The following is a 14,538-nucleotide window of genomic DNA, read 5'->3' as shown; positions in this document are numbered from 1 at the left end:
GGCCAGTTCTTAACTGCCTCAATCTTTTGAGTATCAACTCAAATTCCATCATCAGATATAATATGGCCTAGGAACGCTAAAGACGCAGGCCAAAACTCACACTTCAAAAACTTAGCATACAACTCCCTCTCCTTAAGAGTTTAAAGGACAATCCTAAGGTGGTTAGCATGCTAACTCTTACTTCTAGAGTAGACCAAAATATCATCGATGAAGATAATCACAAACCTATCCAGGTATGACTTGAATACTTGGTTCATGAGGTCCATAAAATCTGCAGTAGCGTTTGTCAATCCAAAGGACATAACAAGAAACTCAAAATGATCATAGCGGGTTCGAAAAACCATCTTCGGAATGTCACATTTTCTCACTTTCAACTGATGATAGCCTAATCTGAGGTCTATCTTAGAGAAACATGTGGCATCCTGAAGTTGGTCAAATAAATCATCTATCTTGGGGAGAGGATACTTGTTCTTTATGGTGACCTTGTTCAGTTGCCGGTAATCAATACACATTCTAAGGGACCCATCTTTTTTCGCATGAATAGGACAAGAGCACCCCAAGATGAGACACTTGGCCTAATAAATCCCTTATCTAGGAGGTCTTTCAGCTATTCTTTCAACTCTTTCAACTCAGCAGGAGCCATCCTATAAGGAGGAATGAAGATAGGTTGTGTATCAGGAAGGACATCAATACCAAAGTCTATCTCTCTATTAGGAGGGATTTTGGGTAGATCCCCAGAAAAGACTTCAAAAAACTCACTCACAATGGGAACTAACTTAAGAGATTGAGCCTAATCATTAATAATTTTAACTCAAACTATATGATATATACATCCCTTAGATATTAACTTTCTGGACTTAAGGTAGAAAATAATTTTACTCCTAGGCACTACAGAACTCCCCTTCCACTCTAAGATAGGCTCATCTAGAAATTGAAACATGACAATTCGGTTCCTACAATCAAATGAGGCATAACAAGCATAAAGTCAGTCCATGCCAAGAATCACATCAAAATCAACCATGTCCAACTCGACTAAGTCAGCCATGGTATCTCTGTGATAGATTGACACAGTACAATATCTATAGACCCTCTTAGCTAAGATAGACTCATCAACAGGAGTAGACACGCTAAAAGGCTCAAGAAGACACTCAGGAAAGATCTCAAATTTACTAGCCAAGTAATGAGTCATAAAAGATAATGTAGCACCCGGATCAAGTAATGCATACACATAAAAAAAAAAGGACTCGAAGCATACCAGTAACAAGATCGGGTGCATTCTCTTGGTCTTGGAGACTATCCATAGCATACAGACAATTTGTTCCCCCACATGCCCTTGAAGCTGCACCTCTCTCATTACCTCTATTCTACAGAGCTGCAGAAGAAAACTGAGCTCTACTACTTCCATCTCCCTGTCTCTTTGTGTAACATTCCCTAAAAACGTTGTATATGATGTTTCAATTTTTACTTAAATATGATACAACCTCTGTATTTTGGGCATAACTTTTCATAGGAATATCCAAATTGAGTGATTCAAATTTCTGAGTAACCACAAGATCATTACCTACAACTTTTAGGAAGACTATATTTTAATATTCAGAGGTTAAGTAGGTCAAATAAATTAATGTTTGTAAGGTAGGATGTTGTGATGAAAATGAGTATTTATAGAAGAAAAATCATATCTCACTGTAGGTTTATCCAAATTGGTTGATTCTTGAACGATATAAAACTAGACTTCCATATCTATAATTCTTATGAAGACACCAAATCCTAATAAGGAATTTATCTTATTCAAAAGCAGCTCCCAAAAAGAGTATTCTGTCAAAAAATAACTCATTTCACCTACCATAGAAAGATCTAGATACATTTGACATCACTCATGACATAAATTGTCCTCCATTTGACATCATCCATGACATCAATATATTCCACTAAATTTTCAGATTTTTTTATATAATTATTTTATTTATTGTTAGGTCCCTCTTTCCCACCTATAAATACCCACCTTATTTTCTCATTTTATTCATCAAGCTTTCTCAAGCAAATCTTCTCTCTATACACTTCTTTACACATTCTCAAATATAGTTTTAGTTCTTAGTAGTGAAGAAATACTATTCCGGTGATTCATATACTCCGAGTAGTACACAAAACGTTCCGGCAAGGAGAGAAGCTAGGACTCAAGAGTGTTCATTAAGTCTTTCGGTACCAACTAAAGCTACGGTTTCCAGGTATGTAAGGCTTCAATGAGAGTATTCCTTCCACTCTCATGTCTAAATTATTTTGATTATATGATAAATTATATTTATTTTCTTTAAGCTTTACTCTAAGTTATGTGGGTGTTTATCCATGAGTTCTTCCATCCATATAGTCCAAAAACTCTTTCAATTAAGTCTTTTGATTTCAAGTAATATTTTCTTATAGTAATTCTTATTTTTACTTAATAGTATGAATTATGGTTAAACTAATGATTATTGGTCTATTTTGATACAACATAATTTAATATGTAGGAATTGATGTTTTGCAAGTAATTCCTCTATTTATCTATTTAAAGGTTCTTGAAATTCATGGTGGGTTGTTTAAAACATGATTTTTAATTAATGAATTTTAAAGTATTTATGTATATTTATTTACATACATATTTGCAAGTTGAAGTGATTTGATCCCACCTAGTTTTACTATATTTTCAATGAAGTTTGACTTAAAAGTTTTGACTCCAAATGAATGTTTATGAAAGCAATATCTATGATCAAAAGGGAGTCTTATGAAATAAAAAAAATGATGAAATGATATGAATGATGGATTCTTTATGCAATAAGGAAAATTCTTGCATATTTGAATTACCAAATGTTTTAATGAGCTATTCTATCGAATATGATGTTTGAATTCTCAAGCTATATGTTATGACTATTTTGAAATATTAAACTATTCCGTGGGATTGACTTAGCACCGAATGGGTCATTGAGGTGGGATTCGGTAAGGAAATTCTAGTAGCAACCTCTTGTCTCATTAACTATGTGCCAACATAGGAGCCCTTGTAGGCTTAGGCTAATGGATCCATAAATAGCCCTTAAAGTTAAAGTTAAAGAAATAAATAAAGTTGACGGAGTTCTACCTGGCAAGTAGTCTCTCCGACCAACGTAGGGGGTTATGTTGGATTTCATGTAATAGCTCGCATGGTCTTAAATGTCGGTTATGGTTATTTTCCCACAAAATGAATGTTTTAAAGGATATCCATATGATTTATTATGCATGTATTATATTATGTTCCATATTACATAAATGTTATAATATTTCCTCAATGTTCATGCATCCTTACATACTTAGTACATTCAAAGTACTAACGCATACTCTTTTGCCTACATGATATCACCATGTAGGGATCGGTGCTCCTCCTCGTTCTCCTCCACGTGGCTAGTTGATATTCTATTGAAGACTACTTTTGGTGAGTTCCCATGTTCCGGGAACAATACTCCTTTATCTTTCTAGCTTATGATATGTTAAGATATTTTATTATGACATTTCTTCTATTATGATTGAGGGTGAGCTAGGAACTTGTCTTAACCCCATTAAATCTAATAGTTAGAGGTATTGTTGGACATATGTAAGTTGAAGATTTATTATTATGATTTCCGCTTGTCTATTTATCATCATTACCTATGAAAGGCTAAAAGAATGCTAAGAGGCTTATTTTAGGTACTTTCGGGTTCCTCATTCGCCATGTCACGTCTAGGCCTTAGGCTTGGGTCGTGACACTTTGAAGGACACTTAATCTGGAAGTGACCTGTCTTTCCACATCCGAAGCAAGCATTGGTGCCCACACGACACTCTCCCAAATGGAGCTTCCCACATCTAGCACACAGTGGCTTTCCTCTAGAACCTTAAGCCACACTTAATTGGGACTGAGAACCCTGAGCTCGGAAGTTCTGGTGACTCAGAAACCTCTAATTAGGTGTAAAAGCACTTATTGAAGAAGGTGCATAATTAGAAGACCCATTCTGAAAGAAGTACTTGTTACTCTTTCCTTACTTCTACTCGTTCTCATGCCCAACAGACTTAACCTTCTTACTAACATGTTCCTCTCGGTTCTTTTTCTTGTCATCCTCAACCTGTTGCGCATACACCATCAATCTACAAAAATCCGAGTCAAAAATCATTAGCATTATCTTACATTCTCTCTTTACATGTTTCCCCTATAATGTCTTGCAAGGGGCAATGAGTGAAATTAAAGGATGGTCAGATTGACAATTATTACTTGTTAAATAAGTAAACCAGTATCAAAGTTATAGTGTTCTGACATAAACACAACCATCAAGAACTTACCTTTAACCTTGAGAGGAACTGCAAGTTCACATAACCCAACAGGGAAGTAGAGCTTCTCTCTCAAAGTGTTCAGATTAGGTTCATATAGCCATGCATTGCCTTCACGTACAACTAACTCTTTACAGGTGAACAGATTGGGGTTAGAAAATGCTCAGTAACTAGAAGCACATGTATTGGATGATACCTTTTAGTACTAACAGCCAGCCTTGCTGCTGCTAGCTAGGGCTGGACATAAAATACCAAAAACTAAATTACTGAACTGAACCGGCTATTTTGGTATTTCAGTAATTTGATAATTCGGTTCGATATTTGGTACTAAAATATAAAATTTAGTATTTCGGTTTCGATATTCGATATTTACAATTATACCATTCGGTATTCGGTATTTACCGAATATCGAAATTAAATTACCAATACTATACGTCTGTAGGGCCTAAAGAAGTAAAAGGCTAAAGGCCCATTGTAAATATAGTTTAAGTCCAGCCCAAATCCGTTAAAATCAAGTGTAATCCCTAAGAGTCTTAAGAACCTAACACTTCAGTGCTTCACCACATTCATCTCATTTCCCTTTCTATTCATCCAAATCCTAACTTGAACAACAGCCGTCTTCTTCCAAATTTCTCATCCAAAGCCTGTGATTTCTCCATATTAATTTTTGATTCTTCTCCATCTTCGTACGGTCGTACCTCCTTCTTCTTCTTCTTCTTCTTTTGTGAGGTGACTGCTAAATTTTTGTCATCCGCTGTTCTCTGTCTACTTACTTGTGTCTTTTCTTAATTTGTTTTTTTTATCTTGTGGTTCATGTTGGGAGCTTGGGCCTTGGGTATTCATCTATTCAATTCATTTTCTTTTTGTATTTTATATATTGTTCATGCTGATGTGGAAAGGGCATCGAGGAATATGGGTCTAGCCACACAAAAAAGGGAAAATTTAAGTTGTTTTGGTTCTTTTTGTTTAAGTTGAAGAAAGGACATAGGAGAAACATAGTATAACAATTTAGAAAATAGAACTTATTTAAGCTTCTTTAATAGCTTCCGTATTGTATTTTTTGATTTTGTTTTACACTTCCAATTTATATCTTATAACATTTGTAATCTCTTCTATGTTTAGATGGAAGATGAAACAAGTTGACCAACCAATTTTAGTAGAAGCGCACCTCTTACTGAGTTTCTTGATTCAACACTGAAAGTTGAACAACATTCAGTGATTGTGAAGAGGAAAGCCATAGAATCAAGATCTGCTGCTTGGACGCATTATGATAAGCTCATAGAAGATGAAATTAATAAAGCAAAGTGCAAGAATTGTGGTAAAGTTCTCTTAGCTGATGCAACTAAAAATGGAACAAGTGGACTGAATAAACATTTGAAAACTTGTCCTAAAAATCCAAATAAGGTTAACACTTCCAATTCTAAGTACAAGCAATCAAATTTAAACTTTTCATTAGAAGGTGAAATGGGTGATGGGCAATTTGGACTTGATCAAGAAGTATCTCAGAGGGCTTTAGTTGAGATGTTAATCCTTGATGAGCTTCCTTTTCGTTTTGTTGAAAAGGAAGGTTTTAAGAAGTTTATGAAAAAAAACCAACCTTTATTCTGAGTTCCCTTCCGTAGAACAGTGACTAGGGATTATTATGTAGTTTTTGGTGAAGAGAGACAAAAGTTTATGAAGTATTTGAAAGAAACATCACCGAGAGTTTGTCTAACCACAGACACATTGACTTCTATACAGAGAATAAATTATATGTGTTTGACAGTACACTTTATTGATAGTGATTGGCTCTTGCATAAATGAATTTTAAACTTTCAGGTTGTTACTAGTCATAAGGGTGACAAAATGGCACGTTGTATTAGTAAGTGTTTGCTTGATTAGAAATTGTAGAAAATAATCACTATAACTGTAGATAATGCTTCTTCTAATGATGTCATAGTGAAAGAGTTACACAAATAAATGGTTAATTGGGGATCTAACATGAAATGTGGTAACCATCTTCACGTGAGATATATGGCTCATATTTTGAATCTTATTGTGCAAGATGGCATGAAAAAAGTTGGTCCATCTATCAAACGTGTTAAGCAAATGGTGAAATATGTTAGACAATCTACCGCAAGGATTAAAAAAATTGCGGAATATTGTGAACTAAAAAATATAGACAGTAAGAAGTCATTATGTTTAGATGTTTCAACACGGTGGAATTCGACCTACTTGATGTTGGATACCACATAATATTTTGAGAGTGCATTTGATAGGTTTGATCTTGAAGATGGTGGATTGTCAACTTATCTTGCTAATCATGTTTGTGAAGATGGAAGTGTTGCAAGTGTACTTGAAAGTGATGATTGACAAAAGGTGAGAAATATGGTAATATTTCTTAAAAGGTTTTATGATATAACTGAGAAGGTTTCAGGTTCACTCTACGTCACTTCTAATGGTCACTTTGAAGATATAGTTGAGCTTCACATCATTTAAGAGAGTGTATGAAAGACGATGATCCTTCTTTGGCAAAAATGGAAGAAAAAATGAAAGAAAAGTTTGTCAAGTATTGGGGTGCTCCTGAAAAAATGAATAAAGTATTTTTTATTGCCTCTATCTTAGATCCTTATAACAAACTTGAGTATGTTGGAGACGCACTTGAAGATATGTTTGGAGATGAAAAGGGGAGTGAAATAAAAGATGAACTGGTGACTTACATGAAATCTATGTTTGAAGAGTATGTAGCAAATTCTCTAATGCATCTCGACGCTCATCTTCTCTCTCTGATTTATCGGATTAGAGATCGAATTTATCTAGCTCTAACACTAGCACAAAATCAACAAAAGTGAGAAGTAGGATCCAAATGAAGAGGAACAAACAAGATGGTACAGATTTGGGTGGTAAGTTGGAGTTGAAAAAATATCTTAGTGAAGAACTAGAGCCGAATGATGATGAGGACAATTTTGATACCTTGTCGTGGTGGAAAGCTCATTCTTCTAGATATAACATTCTTTCCGAAATAGCTCGTGATATGTTGGCAATTCCAATTTCTAGTGTGGCATCGGAATGTGCCTTTAGCACTGGGGTTCGTATTCTTGATTCATTTAGGAGTTCTTTGACTCCAAAATTGGTGCAAGCTGTTATTTGTCTTCAAGATTGGCGTCGAAATGAGTCTTATCCCATAAATGTTGAAGAAGATTTTAATCATCTTATGAAACTTGAACTTGGTATATTTTTTAGTTTTTATATTTTATTTTTATATTTTTTTACTTAGTTTAATTGTTGACACATTTTAAATTATTTTTAGATATGGTTGATAGATCAAAAGATTCCATCATTCTTGATTTATAAATGCAAGATGCCTCAGGTATAAGGCTCTGAATTTTCATTTGATTATTCCACATTATTTCCATCAGTACTTTTAAGTTTTAACTTTTGATAATGTCAAATATTGTTGCTTATGATCACTGATCAGCCCCATTAGCATCTTTTTTTGGGAAGTATTAATGATTTTGATGTGGTTGTTGTTCTTTTCTATCATTGGATGTTTAGCTGTTTTGAGAATTGAAAATAAATCCTTCTAAATTTGTGTTAACTGAGTCAACAGGACAATATGTGATGCCTAATTTGTATGCTCTCTTAAGTCAATTGGAGTAATAAGTGATGCTACTTGTCTAAAGAAGGCTAGACATACAAGCAATTTTCTTGAATTCCTACCGTATATTACTTCAAAATAGCCAACTTAGGGCATTTAGTTGTTTACTTATTCCATAAACTGGTTAGACCTTAAATTTCCCAAATTGGAGAAAGTGACGTACACGACTGTGTTTCAATTGAGATTCTGTTTCAGAATCCTTAAGATCCATGCAGCCGACTTGCCAGAGAAGTGAATATGTTGTTGTTGTTACAAATTACATTGACCCCTTGCATAGTATACTTGCATTCTAATATAGTGGACTTTAACTTCAATATGGTATTACCAAATACCATATCGAATCTAAGTTTGATTTACCAATTACCGAATTATCGAACCAAAATTTGAAATTTTGGTATTTGATATATACTTTGAATTACCGATTACCGAATTACTGAACCCAAACTTTGAAAATACCGAACCGGATACCGAACGCCCAGCCCTGCTGCTAGCTGCAAGTGAAAACGAGCTACATCTCTATACCAATCCTTAGACTTCTTGCATGGAAGCTTTACATCTATGAGATCAAGTTGTGGTTTACCCGAACACTGAATTTTGGGTAGAGAAGGACAAGTGTGAACCTCAAATTCTTCTTCTTCATTTTTCCATTCAGGAAATAATGTTTCCCATGTCATATTATTCAGGACATGATCCAGCTTCAAGATTACATGCTCAGCGTCTGGTAATAACTCCTTCAATAAAGGATATCTTTCCATTACATTTTCTTCCTCTTAATGTGAACACACAACATCATTGATTGGAATTCATCAAAAAAACATCATTGATTGGAAGTCATCTATCTGATGGGAGGTAAAACTCGTAAGGAATAGGGTTTCGGTACTAGAAAACAAACGAAAGTGGTCTGGATGGATAAATGAGAAGAGTAGGGTTGAAAAAGCACATCATACAAACATTTTCAGATTGCTACATCTTATATTCTCGCCTTGAATACAAGTTCTCAACAAGGCTCCTAATTTAAACATTTTTTCTCTATAAACATGTCATCACCCAAATTTACCATGACATCAGCAAGCATACAGAAAATGATAAAATAAAAAGTACTAGCAGTCAGACAACTAAATACAGACTATACATGAAAGAAAATAACTCAATCAGCTGGCAATGTCATGCACAAAAGCAAAACAAAAGAAGTTGCATGCACAAAAGCAAAACAAAAGCAGCTGCATAACTACCTCACATCACAGGTTGTTGTCGAAACAACTAAAAGGTGTGATCTATTATGATTGAATGTCTCTTCAAGATATTTTAATTTTCAACAAACTAGAATCAGAAACTCATTTTGTCGCTTCATTTCTACGTTTAGAATATAGAATTTCTACAACTAATCTTCGATGACATTCAATGCTTGGAGATCTACCAATGGCAGAAGAAAGTACCAATATTATTCACAAGAAGTGAACTTATACCCCATTGGCCCAAACTCTGATCTGGGTGATAGTTGGATGCAAAATTCTCTCAAACAAGAAATTCATAAACTAGCACAATCACACCCGACCTACCCTTTTGATTTTTCCTTAAATTATGCTCACAAGTAAATAAAAGTAAGCAAAAAAAGAACTTTATTCCACTAAAATCTCAGTACTCAAACCCATCTCGACCCACATGCTCAAACAGCAAAATAAGCACATGAGGGCGGCTAAACATAATTAGTGGCTTAAATCAAAATTTTAATTAAAAGCCTAAAATTTAAACAAACTTTATATGTATTTATTTCTAAAAAATTATTTTTTTAACTTTTTAGATGCAAATTATTATTTCATAATTTTTCAACGATTTCTTTGAATTTTTTTCTATTTTTGGTAATATTTTATCAATTTAACGTTGAAAAACATCTTTTCATTAAGACAATCATTATTTTAATTGTTAACATAATTTTATACTATAAGCAATTAGTTGAGAAATTTTAGATAAAAATAAGAGTTATAACCATAAAATTTGATTCAAGAAGTTGATAACTTGGTATACCCTCACTTTAACATACTTGTTGTAATAAGAAATAAAAAGGAGAATTTGCAATTCACTTGTTCAATACTTTTCAGCTATTAATTTTTATTTTTGGCACAGTATTATGCTATTTTATTAAAAATTTAAAGAAAGAAAATACAAAAAGATAAAATGTAAGAAGGCAAAATACCGTTTTCTTGATTTCTTCTATTTGAAAAGGATTAAAGAGAATAAAATAATATAATTATTTCAAAAATTATATTTTTAATCATAATTAATAATTTTATTCCATATAAATATTAAAATATAATTTATTCTTGATAAAAATCAGACCCGAAAAATTGAGGGCTAGGCCATATACCTTATTTCTTCAAGGATAGGATAGAGCCGGGCACTGAGCACACCAGATATGTAAACACAGACAAGAAGTCAGCAAATCAGTACAGTAACTGCAACTAATAAAATAAATTAAGATCAAGGGAAATTCAATATGCAAAGACCATAGCTAGATACTTACGTGGATACAGAGAGCCTTTGTCCAGCTAAACTTCCTCTCATTCTGGGGATTTCCATTTCAAGTTTTCCAGGTTAAGGAAGACAACATCTAACATAAAAAACTAAAAATCAAGTTCACATTTCAAAAATTCAAGAAAACATAATAATCTAAAAATCAGTTCTTGATTCACCTGATTCTTTGGAGAAGAAAGAAATAGTATGGTAGGGTAGATGGAAAGTCGAGAGAAATGTCAAAGAATCAAGATTTGATCAAAAAACAAATAGTAGTAGTTAAGTAGTAATTAGTTATGACTTATACTTATGATGAGATTAGTTATGATGAGATTATTTTTTATTGAGTGCTTGATTTGTTTCATTCAAAATAATATGCATTATATAAATTTTAAGAGTAAATTATTTATTTACAAAAATATCTTTTATGAATATGAAAAGTAATGTATAAAAGGATTTAAAAGAATATTTTTGTCATTTATCTATTTTATCTCGAAATAAGTTATTTCAAAATTACTATATCATTCAAGAGTAAGAATAACTTATCTAAATATTAATTATTAATTTCGAGATAAATTATCTCATATTTATTAATTAAATAATAAATTGAATGGTATTATAATTTAATTTTAAGACTATTTGATGTTATCTTTGGTACCAAACCACCCCTAAAGAATACTAAAAAATTGATATGCATCTGAGTCGGCCAAAGGTCAAGAAATGCCAGACCAGGTGGTTTTTTTTGTCCTTTTATGAAGAATTTGTTTTTTTACCAATTCCCAAAATTGTGAAATCCTGTTAAAAAAAAATACATTGTTTAATGTAGTAATTTCTTAGTAGAGTACATTATTTTGTATTAATCCATTTGTTGAAAAAGATAAAGATATTTGTGGAAGTGTTATCATCACCTTCCTATAATAGGTGATATATTACTATATTAGTGTAGTTGTAGGCGTTTCGTGCGATCGTAAAATATATATATATATGTTACAATTTTGTTAAAAAATACTTTATGAATCAAAATATTTTTTCACGAAAATAATCGTTTGTTGGACTTTATTAAATCATATGACATAATGTTCAATTGAGACGTTTATTTTAAAATTAAGTTTAATTGTATTAAATAAAAATAATGAGGAAAATAATGGCAAAAAAGGAGGGAAAAAAAACTTAAATATTACCATAACTGAATTTGTTAGCTTATTAGTGATTATGAAATGATTGTTATTTTCTAATTAAATTTAGATACTATCCTTTTTTTCTTGAAAGAAAAATTGCCTACATTCTTCTGGTGTTAGTTTGTTAGCCTATTTATTTAAGCCTATATTTATATGTAACATACAATAAAATGTACATTATCAAATAGAAGTTTTTAAACTTTATATTAAAATGTTTTCAGGAGCTCTAAAATAAAAGATAAATTAAAACTAAAAACCTTCTAGCATGCAAAAAAAATGGCGATGAAATAATACAATGTGACAATTACTTTAGAATTTTTAAATTGAAAAAGAAATGTTTCTTAATAAGACATAAAATAGAAAAACAAATGTTAAATTTTGTTAGAGAAAAAAAGATAAGTGTCATTCTTGACTTTAAAGGCATGATCAAATATAACAAATTCATGAAGGTATTTTTAAATATAATCAAAATATAAGACATAAATCTTCAAAATACCATAAACAAAACAAAACGGAAATTGTCTATAATTAAGTGCTACATACAATAAATAATAAAACATCAATTTAGAAACTCAAACATTTTTAAAGAAACAGAAAACAATTACATGATGAAGTTTTACAAATAACTTCTAAATAATACTTGTGATTTTTTTTAAAAAAAAAACATGTTCTTTCTTTTTATTTTAGGGAGTACTATTTGAATCTTATTTTACTTCTTTATATAGTATGTGTCAATATGATAGTCGATTCTAGTCCGATCGTCTAGACTAAATTCCTATATTAACATTCTCGTGTTCTAATGGAGATCGTTTGGTTTGAATTTCTATTCTAGCATTCTCACGTTCTAATGTCTTACCTTAGTAATGTTTTATCAGAAAAATCTTATAATAATGTCTGAATCAATAATAGATTAATTTTCTACTACTGATTAAAATATCATTAGTGCCACTTAATATTAAAAATACATATATTACTAAATCACCCCTAAACCAAAACAAGAAACCAACATCTGTTAAAAAATATATTTAGTTTTGATCCTAAATCAATCAGATTAGTTGTCGAACCATATTAGAATTAATATATCGAAGGGCTAAAGATTTTTGATGCAGCACCACTTAGATACATCTCTATGAAAATAGTAATAATAATAACTTGTAAAGTGGATTTAATTAATTCAATATACTACAACAATTCGAATAATTAAAAGACATAAAACAACAAATAAATTTCTAGCTTAAATTCACATAAAATGATAAAATATACTAATGAAGACAACAAAAATCAAAATTTTATTGAATTGTATATGCAAAAATATATCAATACACAAAATATATGCATAACAATTTAGAAGACATTAAGTACGTAAAACAATACGCATCTTACGTTCAATTCTGATCAAATAGAACTTACTCACTCCCAGATTAATCTTCTTTTTATATATGCATTATTTGACCTTCTCTTTATCCCTGCAAGAAACAATAAATCACAAAAATTATGTATTTCGAATAAAAATTATAAAAAATACAAAATTATTATGTTGTCGTTTAAAATCTATATACTAATCTAGTGAATGAAAAGTTTAAGAAGATCATACACCATACTACTACTACTACTACTATTTTTTTAAATCATGATTATGATTTTTTTTATTAATCCATTTAGTTAGTCGCTTGATTAATGAATAAAAAAATGTCAAAAAATGAGAAAAAAGATAAATAAGAATGAAGGTCATAGAGAAATGTCACATCATTTTGTCTATATCTAGCTTTATATTATATATAGATATAGATTATACATTTATGTGACTATAAAAGATTAAAAATCGTGATTAATGTAGCCCTACGTATTTTGTTAACCAAACAATAGGAAGAATGATTTTTTAGCCCTTTATAATTTATTTATTTATTTATTATTTTATAGTTTTTTTATATATAAAAAATCTTCATTTTACATATAAAAGAAGATCTGAAAAAGTTAAAAATAAATTTATTCAATTTAATCAAACGGCAAGAGATATCGTTTTCTTAAAAAAATAATAGTACGCAAAATGAAATGGACCCTGCCTATACAAGTCCATGATTTAGGTGGCTGATCAAACCTAACTTTCCTAAGGGGAGAAGGACATGTATGTGCATCAATTGAAACAACGTGGAGTCCATATATATATATATATATACAAACTGATAATTAGGATAATTGTTTGATTAATTCAAAATTACACCTTAATTAAAACCTAGAGACAGTTTGGTTTAATATATGTTTTCAATGATTTGTTAGTGTATTTTCTGTTTCTTACATTCTTAAACTAAATGTGTTAATTTAGTTTTCTCAAGGAAAGTTAAGGGAAGAACTGGAAATATTTTGAGGAAGCATGTATCTATATAATCCGGAAAATGAACTTCTTAGGATTACATCGACAATAATCTGATAAAAAGAGGATTATTTATAGAAGGTTCAATTGATAACGGAGATGTGATAGCGATCGGATAATTAGGATAACTAATCGTTAGGATGTGAACTTTTTGAAAGTTAGAAAGATATATTAAAAATTTTTTGTAAAAGATAAGCTTATTTAACATTTTTACGAGTAGTAGTGCATCATTGTATGTGGAAGTTCTCTTTCGGCAAAGTGAATATTATACCTCGATGTAAAGAGAAAAATGAATTTCATATTTGAAACTGATAAAAAATTGAGATTACTTTCTTTAATCATTACGTATATTAGATAACCTAAAGGCAACGATTTCATATGCATTCTAGCAACGGTTTCATATGTGTTGCAATAGGCCCTAAAACCGGTGCCATAGAGCTACGGCAACGGATTGGAAACCGTCTCATCCACTCGCGTTGCTGTATCTCTATTATAACGGTTAATGTGACGGTTCTTGAAAGTGTTGCTATAGGTAC

Source organism: Solanum dulcamara, chromosome 9, assembly GCF_947179165.1.
Source record: "Solanum dulcamara chromosome 9, daSolDulc1.2, whole genome shotgun sequence".
Lineage (NCBI taxonomy): Eukaryota > Viridiplantae > Streptophyta > Magnoliopsida > Solanales > Solanaceae > Solanum > Solanum dulcamara.
This window is presented reverse-complemented; position numbering follows the sequence as displayed.